The sequence below is a fragment of the Pinus tabuliformis genome, chromosome 1_2 (genome assembly GCF_031772625.1).
Source record: "Pinus tabuliformis cultivar Carrire ecotype Pingquan chromosome 1_2, CPIR1, whole genome shotgun sequence".
NCBI lineage: Eukaryota > Viridiplantae > Streptophyta > Pinopsida > Pinales > Pinaceae > Pinus > Pinus tabuliformis.
The window spans coordinates 69,767,148-69,778,740 of NC_142298.1; the positions used below are offsets into that span (position 1 = coordinate 69,767,148).

General features: G+C 38.0%; 1 long non-coding RNA gene across 1 annotated transcript; it reads left to right on the forward strand.

The window, feature by feature from the left end:
• The first annotated feature begins 2,987 nt into the window (after positions 1 to 2,987).
• On the forward strand, positions 2,988 to 5,863 carry LOC149204463 (uncharacterized). Its single transcript, XR_016252372.1, has 2 exons — positions 2,988 to 3,749; positions 4,041 to 5,863. It is a non-coding gene; the product is annotated as an uncharacterized LOC149204463 (long non-coding RNA).
• The last annotated feature ends 5,730 nt before the right edge of the window (positions 5,864 to 11,593 follow it).

Genomic DNA, 11,593 nt, shown 5'->3' on the forward strand with positions numbered 1-11,593 from the left:
CCCATTTTCCAATAGGCCAACCCTCTTGGAAATTTGCAATAGAGTCTTCAGTTTTTGAACTGTAAGAGTCATAGGCTGAAGGGTCTATTGAGAATTCCTGGTAGGAACCTTTTTGCAATAGGTAATCACAGACACTGCTTGGTCCTTCAACTTTAGGCTCTTCTTGAAAAATTTGTTGCTGGAAGCCTGCTCCCCACTTTCTGGTAAACAACTCCCTTTGAATCTCCGCGACCATCTCATCCTCCTCTGAATAATATGAATCATAAATCAAAGGAGTTTCTTGAACTTGTTCTCCAGGTGAAGGATGTGCATTGTAAACTGGAGCCTCTTTATTAACCTCCTGGTGGGCCTCCTCTTCTTGTGTAGCTTCCCATAACTGTGATTGTTGTGGCTCTGCATCACTTGACTCTCCATCAGAGTCATATGCATCATAAGAAGGAGAATCATTGAATTCGACCAAATAAGATCTCTGAGGGTTTATTTGCAACTCGATGATGTTTCCTTCTTTTCTTTCTTGGTCAATGGGTGATTCTTCTTGATGTGAGTAGATGTTTTCTTGGAGTGGAGCTCCATAAACATCTTCAACAAGGTCATTGACCTCAGGAATATTTTCAACATTAAAATATGCACAACAATCTTCAAATAGAGCATTCATTGGATATAATATTTTGCAAAAATGATTGAATTCCATGTGAAAACTCTTTAAGGAAGATATGTTGCCACGAGGTATTGTTCTATACCAAATTCTAAAATTGTATTCTAAAGAGTACATGAACAATTTCATTTGTACATCTTCAAAAATAATACCCTGTTGCTCCATGCATTCATGAAAATATTTGAGGTGCTGGTCAGGCCTTCTACCTATGTTCCCACTGAATCTAGGAAAATAGTTATTCCATTCATGAAATGAAGGGACATGATTGGGATAACAAGCATTAGAAGAAAAATCCAGTGGGGCAAATTGGTTGGATAAGAATGCAGGAATGGCCATTTTGAAAACCCCTTTAGGTGAGTGAGCTCAAGTTCAAAGGTAGGGGAAATTTTCATATGTTTAGCATCATAGTGAGTTTCCACTTTTATAAAACATAAGAATCCTCTTTCCCTTCAAGTAAAGCTCCTGTTTTTAAGTCACTTTTGAAGATTCCTTTACTCAAACTCATTAATTCGATTATGAAAATTTTCTTCACATCTAAAAGTGAAAGTGCCTCTACTAGTGATTGTCTCTAGATAATTGGTTCCTTTCTCAAAGTCAACCCTTGAAACACACGCAACCCACCAAATCCGTTGACAATGGACATATCTATTATAGCTCAACACATGATACGTGTATCTTATTTCCCTTGGAAACAATGATGTCGTATTCAACGTCCGTTACACTTAATTTGGTCAATCACAAGTTGGAGCACCTGCAACAATGATTACTCGAGTTCAAACTTGGCAAGCTTGCTCCCAGAGGTAATGTGGTTGATCAAGTCTTTCGAGATATGGGATGTGTTAATGTGGCAATAATAATTCATGTGACAATGCATAGTGTGCTGTTAAGGTAGTCCATCGCCAAAATTAAGGGAGTTCTACATTCGTGAGGTGCATCTTAGCTTTCACAATTGATGTCGCCCATCCATTTCCAACTTCTCTAGTCTATTAAGAGGAACATCAACACAACCCAACCAGACAAACATGGGTGGAAAGTAAACTATTACTTCTTCCCCTGCAAGCCATTGAAGTCTACAGTGCATGGAAGCCAAGGGAAAGAGGAGGTCAATTGATCAAACTGGAACCGTAGAAGAGAGCTTGACCTTAATCCAATCAAGAAATGATACCAATAGAACTCTGAAATCACGGAACTCTCTACCTAGAATCTCTACTCCTGAACATAGCAATATAAGAGAGAATAAATCACGAGTTACAACCTTTCAAGGTGGTTTTCAATTAGAAACCTTCAAGAAACCCAAACCAAGGTCAAGTGGAAAAGGAAATGGTTCGCAGGAGCATGTCCTCTACAATAGGAGCATGCCACAGGGCAACAAACCCAAAAATGCTCAACTCCATTAGTGGATAACTTCTTCGAATTTTTACCACTATATAGGACAAGCATTGGCACACAAGGCTAATTTCAATGTTATATGAGGCCCACTATATCAAGGATGCCTTTGACCTTGATGATAACAATACCAACAAAATCAAGGCAACTAATTGAAACTTAAAAAAAGAAAAAAATCAATTTTACTTGTATGAGTCATATCAGTAGACAATGTCTAGAGGAGCCGATCGAGAATAACTGGAGAAGAGAATGCGTGGAGGCACCATTTGAACCTCATTCCTCATTTTGACTTAAGCTATAATTTTGATTGATGGAAGACACAACTAGTAAAAACTGCTTTATCCTTGGTGTCTTTGAAGGATTAGTTTTCTCCTACTTGGGATCATAAATAGGAAGCATCCTCACACTTTTCACCATAATTACTTGCAAGTATTAGATCTACAATGGATTTGTTAGTTGTCTCCTTGGGCAACGTGTTCAGTGAAGTCCTTTGAAATGTGGAGGCATGATACTGTGTTTGCTCTGAGTGCACTCATGTCCTTAACACCCCATTTGATGAAGCTTTGCTAGCGTGTTAAGTCTTATCCATCTCCCTCCCGAGCCTATCCCATATCACTCCAATAAATTATCGATTCCCATAATTAAAAAACAAATTTATCCATCTTCCAATTTCTTTATAAAACTCAATTAAATTAAATTTGACAATATCAATTAAATTGAGTTTAACATTAAAGATTAACGATTCATAATCACTTCTATAAATAATCACTTTTATAAATGCAAATAATCTAGGCAAACCAATAAACAAAACACATCATAGAGAAAGTTTTCAACTGCATCAAATAATCTAAGTTAACATTATAAAAATGACGGATCACTCTAGTATTGTTTTCCCATACCTTCCTCTTCCGGCATTTACAGGAAATAAAAAAGTAATTTTATAAATAAAATTTTATTGGTCTCATTTCACATAAGATCCAAAAGCATTTGGCAGGAGTGAAATCCTACTCTCTTACGGACCACCAGCGGGTGATTGCAGGTGGTGTGGTTTTCCTATTTAACTGTGATGAGTCAAACCGACATTCGCTGTTAGCAGCCAGAGATGGCTGTCCTCACTGTTGGTTTTGACACATGAGTTGTTAGGTTTTTCCAGTCAGGTGAAAAAAGTGCCGTATGATATTCGCTGTTAGCAGCCAGAGATGACTGTCCTATGATATTGGCTGTTTAGCAGCCAGAGATGACTGTCCTCACTGTTGGTTTTGACACCTGAGTTGTTAGGTTTTTCCACTCAGGTGAAAAAAAGTGCCGTATGGTTTCTAGGGTTTCACTAGGCTGCCCTGATACTCTCTATTGCATTTATGGGAGAAAACAGCTTTTTCATTAATAAAATTTCATTTGTTTCAGTGTCACGGTTCGACATAAACAGCTTCTTCTTTCTAGGGTTTCACTTGAATGTTCTAATCGCTCTATTTTTAGTTACAGTTGCGGTTGGATCTGCAATAGCCGAAGTCTATGAGATCGAAGAGTGGCTGAAGTCCCAATCCAGACGTGTGGACGATGGCGGTCGCTTGGTCACACGCGGAAGGGAGATACGAATGTGGCAGAGAAGAGAAAATAGATTTAATTTCTGCCTGGATTGTCAAAAGAAAGAGGGACTGACATATGGTGTGTAATACCACTACACAATTTCATCTTCTTGCATCATATGGTATGGTACACAGTTCAGTTGAATATTCCAATTAATTCTCTAGAAAATTCAATTCTCATCTTCTTCTGGTTCTTTTTCGCATTTCGCGCTTTCCCGTCCACCTCACATTCATTGGCCATCTTCCCCCAACACATACAAAACTTTCCCATTTTTCAGTTTATTTTTATTTCCTCTATTCTTTTCTTAATCATATTATCCTCCTTGTCTTGCTTTGCTGCACAAGAAATTATGGGGAGAAAATTTGTCTGGAGCCTCACTATAAGCTTCACTCATCTAACTCGGTTTTTGCAGGATAAGCCAAGACGTACGAATATGCAAACAAACTCCCGTCGTCAAAAGTGGTGTTTATGGAGTGGCCTGCTTTGAAGACTACCATCCTAATTTGGTTAGCTTTTCCATTGTCATTGGCAATGCTGCTCTTGACATACTCTTGAGTTTTAGTAAAGATGCAACCTTTCTAACATTGGAAATCTGCCTGTCCCTCCTTAAGTCCTTGTCCTAACTCAGCTTATCCAGGGAGCTCTCGTCATGTTTTACATTTCCAACATGGTGGGTTTATGTGATTGATGTAGTAAATTGGATAAATTTATTGTGTTTTCGTAATGTAGAAGGTTTTTGTGTCACTTATGCACAGTAATAGTACACACTACTATCCGAGGAGAGTGAAACCATAAAAATTAATAGGATTTAACTCGTGATAAGTCTCTCCCCTCACGGGGATTTACCAAAGTACTGGAAATAGAAAAGAACATCTGACAACCTCAGCCTAAACATGGAACACTCAGGGTGAGTTCTTTAATTGCATATAAACCAAAAAAATTAGGCTAAGCTAGATGACCCGCAAGATCAGAAGCTATTTTCTCATGCCCACAGTCAGAATCAACACTGATGAAATTTTAAGTTGTTGTCCCTGCCTCTGGAGCCCAGCTAGCTGTTTCAGTCTAAACTGTCCTTGTCCTGTCACCCTAACCTTCTTCACCTCCAAATGGCATTAGTAAGATTTTCATATTTTTGGTCTAACTGGTCAAGCTTCCTGAGAATATCATTGCGCTGAGAACCATTCTCTTCTATGGTACATGCATTTACAGTTTTCACGTGCCAATATAAGTCCACAGTTTTCAGGTATTTGGTTTCACTACCCCAGCAGAAACCTGTATCTGGAATCCAAGGGCTCATTTCTTAATCAAGTCTGCTGTTGGGGATCTTCCCTGTTTCACAAATCCTATTTTCCAGATATTCCACCTCCTGCATCGATGCTTCAGGGAGTTTCCTGTGATATGCTTCTTTGTCTGCTACCACAGGTGTTAGGGCCGGCGGAGTGTTTATTTCTGTGCTCCTGCATGGCCTACCTCTTCACACACCTTGGTTGGCATCAAGAATCTCCCAATCTGACCAACAGTCTTTATCTTATGCAATTGTGGTTAGCCAAACTACCAACTGGATTGCTGGTGGCTTCAATCCAAGTATCAGATTCCAGACCAGTTCCTGATTGCTTTGAATTCATCGCCCAATGCTGAGTAGCATCAAGACCTGGTGACAAGTTCTCACAATTCTTCAGGATGCCCCTTGTACGTCTATGAACCTGTGTTGTAATGACCTGCATATCATCACCTACATCAGACATAATGCTTAGAGATAATGGCAGTCCTGTGATGGGATGTGATATCATAATAGGTATTGCAGAATGGTGGAGCTCAGGATCACACTGCCTTCTGCTTCTTTGCCCCCTTCTGTCTCCCCATGAACAAACCATACATGCACACATCCCTCATCATTTGACGTGCTGACCATGTGGCTTGTACTGCACATTGCCTCCTTATCAGTGCATGTGGGTTTAAATTGGATTTATTGTTGAAACTTGAGACTATTGATGGACTTTTAGATCCATCTACTAGGATGAAAAACTTAAGTGGATGAATAGATGTCAATGTGCCTTGAATAAGGGTTGGTTAACAGCAGAAATGCACACATTGAGCTTAAGTCCATTGAATAGCAGACATGTGCACATTGAGCTTAAGCTAATTGAATAGTTTGTCTATCTGCTGTTAACCAACCCTCCCGCTCCCATTAATTTTTTTCTGCAGATAGTGTAAAATTGGGCAAAGTATGTGATAGGTATCTTCATGAAAGCTGTAGATGGCAAACATAGTACTTTATCAGCATTTTCCATCCGTTAGAGTTTATTCTCCAAAATTGCAGTGGCTGCAAAGAAACAACTTGCACACTCTTATCTGTAGAGAGGAGGTGCTTTTTTCAAGGGTTACTTATTCCCACATTCTATCATTCCCAATTGGGATGCCTAGTTCTTTCTTCCACATCAAAGTGTATCAGCCAATATCAGAAAATATTAGTTTCACCAACAAATCATTGCAAGTCTGGAATTTCAACTTCTGGGAAACGGTCATCCAAACTACCACATCTGTCACATTATTTACTGTATTGGAAATGTAAAATATGAAGAGTCTGTAGAGATTTCATCACAATCAGTGTGGGGTACTGCTCTTTAATGCCAATTGCATTTGCGAGCTTCAACCTCTGCAGATCATTGCTCAGCTGTCACCAACGAAGGAGATTGCTGCATATGGAGTTTGGAAGTGCAGGCAGTTTTCCATGTTAGAGAGGTCTTTATAACTTGCACTTGTTAGAGTATGACAAGGGCATTATCAAACGTTGCCAATGCAAATGGTGAAACTTTCCATCTTGGGAATGACATATTGCTTGAAAGATCAGTGCAAAGAAATATTTGGGATGATGATAACATGAAAACATGCGTTGAAAAGATATACATGATTATCACATAGGACATGTTTGAACATTCGAAATTTTCCCAATGGGATATTGAAAGAAATATGAATTAAAATGATTTTCTGATTCTATGCTTTAACAGAAATTTAGAAAAAAATGGAATTTCTGATGTTATAGTTTATTGAGTTGTAGCCTGTAGGCTATTCTCCTTTCTTGGTATTTTTTTTTCTCTTTAAAATATCAATGCGTCAATGCAAAAGAATTAAATCCATGTTGATTATTCAGCAATTCTTTTAAAAATAAAATTTAAAGCAATGGAATTTCTGGCTATTTAGTTTATCGAGTTGCGGGCTATTCTTTGGTAGTCTTTATTAATTTTTTTCCCTTTATTATATCAATACTTCAATACAGAAAATTCAAATGCATGTTAATTATTCAGCAATTTGTTTTACAATTTTTTTTTGATGTAATGGAATTTCTGGTTGTTTAGTTTATTGAGTCGTGGGCTATTCTTTAGTACTACTACTCTATTTTTCTTTTTCTAGTAGCGCATATTGTTCTATTGTTCTATGGGCTGCCCTGTTAATTCCTCTTATGTATGCAGCTTATTATATTTCCTTAATATAATTTACATCGTGATTTTTCCTCTGAAAAAAAATCAATGCGTCAATACAGAAAATTCAAATGCATGTTAAATATTCAGCAAATCTTTGTAAAACAAATTTGAAAGAGGATATTTTCTGATTTTATAGTTTATTGAGTTGCAAGCTGTTCTCTTTTCTTGGCAGTTTTTTTCTTTACATATCAATGCTTCAACACAAAATAGTCAAATGCATGTTGATTCTGTAGCAATTCTTTGTTACACAACTTTCTGCTCTAGCTTTTACAATATTGAGAAAAAAGATGCAGTACCAATTATAGTTTTATCATGAAAATTTCCTTTTCTCTCCATTCCAAAATATGGGAGTGAAGCTCTAGGATAAGGCTATAAACCGTTGGTTAGATTACAAATGTGTGAACATAAGTGAAAGTCATGACACGCCTCTGTGGCTGTTATAATGAGGAAGACGAAACAAAGAGTAATAAGTGGGCATCGTCTATGTATCTGTGTGACGTACTAATTCAAATATCTACTATGTAACTATACATGGGTGGAATGGAATGAATTGACACAGAATTGGGAGTGGAATGATGATCCTGTATGCAAGGAGTTTTGGCCTGATTCCCAATTGGAATGTATGTTGTGCATATAATCCATGTAGTTTATGTTTATCGAATGCATGTTGTGCATATAATCCATGTAGTTTATGTTTATCGAATGTAGGGACAGCAGCGAGAAAGTTTTGGCAGGATATAGAGAGAAAAATCAGCGTAAAAAAATAGAAGCAAATATGGCACTTGATAGTTGCGATAATTGATGAACTATTTATTGTGTGTGATATTGAAACTCTGAGATGATGAGAAGTTATTTTTGTTAGAACCGTACTGGCAGCTATGTACCCATAAGGAATTTTCAAGACTCGATTTATTTTAGTCCTTGTCATGATTGCGCTACCAAGGAGTCAGGACCAGTTGATCCACACTGGTACAGATGTTCAGTCTTCAAACCAGTAGCTGAACCAGATCAGGGGGCTAGTTCAGACCCATTCACAACTGGTTTGGTACTGACACCATCTGGTTCACACCAATTCACACACTAATGGACTGTGGGAACACCAGTGGTTCCGGGGAGGGGAATGAAAAATAAGGGGAAAAGAGAAAACCCTTCCTCCTCACTCCCAAACCCTGAAATGCGCAAACTTTACATATTGGTGCCTAATGGTTAAGATATACCTATGTGTGTGTAAATCATTAAATTCTGCATATTTTGTGTTTTTTTAGTAGACTGGTTCACGGGCCTGTTCTGGTTCTGTACCAGTCTGACTGTTGGTTGGTTCTGGTTCTAATAACACTGACTAAGTGTGGACAGAATCAGATTACTGAAGTCGAAGTATATATTATATTATTTTAGCACAGCCTTAGATATCATCAAATCTTTACCATTAGACATGCTATCTTTTAACATTGCATTCTGCCACCAATGTCTCCACTGCCAGTGATTCTCTGTATGCATGATTTGTCCATGCTATTGACATTATGTGGTTTAGAATCTGATGAGTAAAACTGTTGGGAACCTATATTACTGATAAGATTCTTATCTATATAACAACTAACACTTTTACTTCTTGCTTCAATTTCTGGAGAGAAACAAATTCCGTCTCTGATTGTTTCCTCTTGTCAGACCAAGTGAACTGTTGATCACATTGCCAATATTCATTCTTCTGCGAGGCCAAAGGAGTTCAATCCTTCTTCATCTACCAATACCTCTCTCATTTTATTATTTTTGCTTGACACTCTGTTTGGACTCTACCACTGTTCTAGAATGTACCTTTTACGCAATGATGCTCCATATCCACCAGGGATTTAAAATGGGATAGGTACTGAAATTCATCTGCATCACTAAAACTCCTCTAGTGGCAACAATATACCTAGATAAAGCAAAGAAACCTCCATTTCAAATTCTTCGTACTATTATATCTGCTTCTAATTCTTATGCGGTATATTCTTCAAGAACCGCAATGTGTGGCTTCCAAGCCCTTATTACTCTTTTTATTTCCAGCCATTCCCTGGTCAGAGAAGAGGGAAAAATGCCTCTTTTATTGCAGAGAAAAACATAGTTCCAAAATATTTCAAATAAGGTGGGGGACTGTCAGGGTAGAGAACAACCTCCAACTTCTGATTTCCGATTCTAATTTCTCACTGTTCCTTTTTGTCAGGTGATCTTCAATCAATGAACTTATCTCCATTATATCACTTTATTGGTCGTAAGTGACCTCTTCCCTATTGTAGAGGGCATGCTCCTGCAGACCATTTCCTTTTCCAATTGAGCTTGATTTGGGTTTCTTGAAGGCTTCTAATTGAAAACCACCGTGAATGGTTGTAACTCGTGATTTATTCTCTCTTATATTGCTATGTTCAGGAGTAGAGATCCGGGTAGAGAGTTCCATGATTTCAGAGTTCTAATGGTATCATTTCTTGATTGGACCAGGGTCAAGCTCTCTTCTATGGTTCCAGTCTGATCAATTGACCTTCTCTTTCCCTTGGCTTCCATGCACTTTTAGACTTCAAAGGCCTACAGGGGAAGAAGTAATAGTTTACTTTCCACCCATGTTTCTCTGGTTGGGTTGTGCTGATGTTCCTCTTAATAGACATTCCTCTTAATAGACTAGTCTGGTTGAGTTGTGTTGATGTTCCTCTTAATAGACATTCCTCTTAATAGACTAGTCTGGTTGGGTTGTGTTGATGTTCCTCTTAATAGACTAGCGAAGTCGGAAATGGATGGGCAACATCAATTGTGAAAGCTAAGATGCACCTCGCGAGTGTAGAACTCCCTTAATTTTGGCGATGGACTACATTAACAACACACTATGCATTGTCACATGAATTATTGTTGCCACATTAACACAACCCATATCTCTAAAGACTTGACCAAACCACATTACCTTCGGGAGCAAGCTTGCTAGGTTTGAACTCGAGTAATCATTGTTGTGGGTGCTCCAACTTGTGATTGACCAAAGTGTAACGGATGTTGAATATGTAGAAATTCTCACTGTAGATCACCTGATAATGCAATATACTAAAGCAAAATACTTGATCTACTTCTACAAACAATTATGCGGAAGCTTAATCGAATATGAGCAAGATCAATAGAACACATATAACTGATAAGGAGAAATCAATCACACATAACACAGAAGAAATAACCCCTTAGCCTAAAACCTCAACTCTGTATTATCATACAAGTGGAAATATGTTCAAGTTACAAAAAGAATCAACTCTCAAGCTACCCTGCTCTCTCTGCAATCAAACAATACAGCTCACAGACTGAATAGACACAATATATGTTCTCCTCAAGCCCTTTTATTTCCTTGCGTAGTTTTTCTTGGGTTCCCGTGAAGCCACATGTGTGAATTGGCCTCATCACACTCACTAAACAGGAAGAAGTAACTGCGCAATCTTCAAGGAAAGAATTCCTTTTGCATGCAAGAGATATCCACCAAGGAATATTCCTGCAACTGATAGTACATTGTCCCTCCATTTGATCTCAATTGGGTCTCCGTTTGGACTGACATGCATGAGTTATCTATGAGAGAATATTCAGTTATCTGAAGTGCAGCAGTTACATGCAAGCGTACATTAACTAACTGAACTCACAATTAATTTAACAAACTATTTGAATTAATCTAACTGGACTTGACTGAGTTAATTGAGCCAACTAATTACAACTCATCATTATCTCTTTATCTGGTGGATAAATTCTTCAATCAATGGAGAAACTGTTGCATGTCTTCACATAAACTTCATGTTTGATTTTCTACAACTAATTAACTCATAGTGAATTAATTAATTATTTTTCAAATTGCTGGTAAGATCAAATTTGAATTTTTACTTTTTTATTTTAGTTCAGGGACTAACTAAAATAGGAAGGTATCCCGAAATGCTGTTTATAGCAGTGCTATTTTTAGCATTTCTTGTTGCTATTTTCAACACTCCCTCTCAACAAGAAAGGGATTATTAGTAACCCCAATCCTGTCTTTGTGGAACTCGAACTTACATTTTGACAATGCCTTCGTCAAAATATTTGTATCATGTTCCTCGGTTGAAACATACAGCAGCAACATGATCCTCTTGACCACACAGTCTTGAAGATGGTGATATCGGATATCAATGTGCTTGGACTTGTCATGAAAACTGGATTCTTAGAGAGTTTGATGCAATTCTGATTATCACAGTAGATCACTGTAGTATCCATCCTCTGACCAAACAATCCCACTAGAATCTTCCGCATCCAAATGGCCTCACATGCAGCGATGTATTTAGCCTTTGTTGAGTTAAGTGCAACTGATCTCTGTTTTCTGCTGTACCAGGAAATTGCAGCTGAAACAAGGTTGAAGATCCCTCCATAAGTGCTCTTCTTTTCTGATGGACTCCTTGCCCAATTCGCATCTGTGAAGCCCTGAAGCTTCACTCCCTCTATCCGTCTGTATCACAATCCAAAC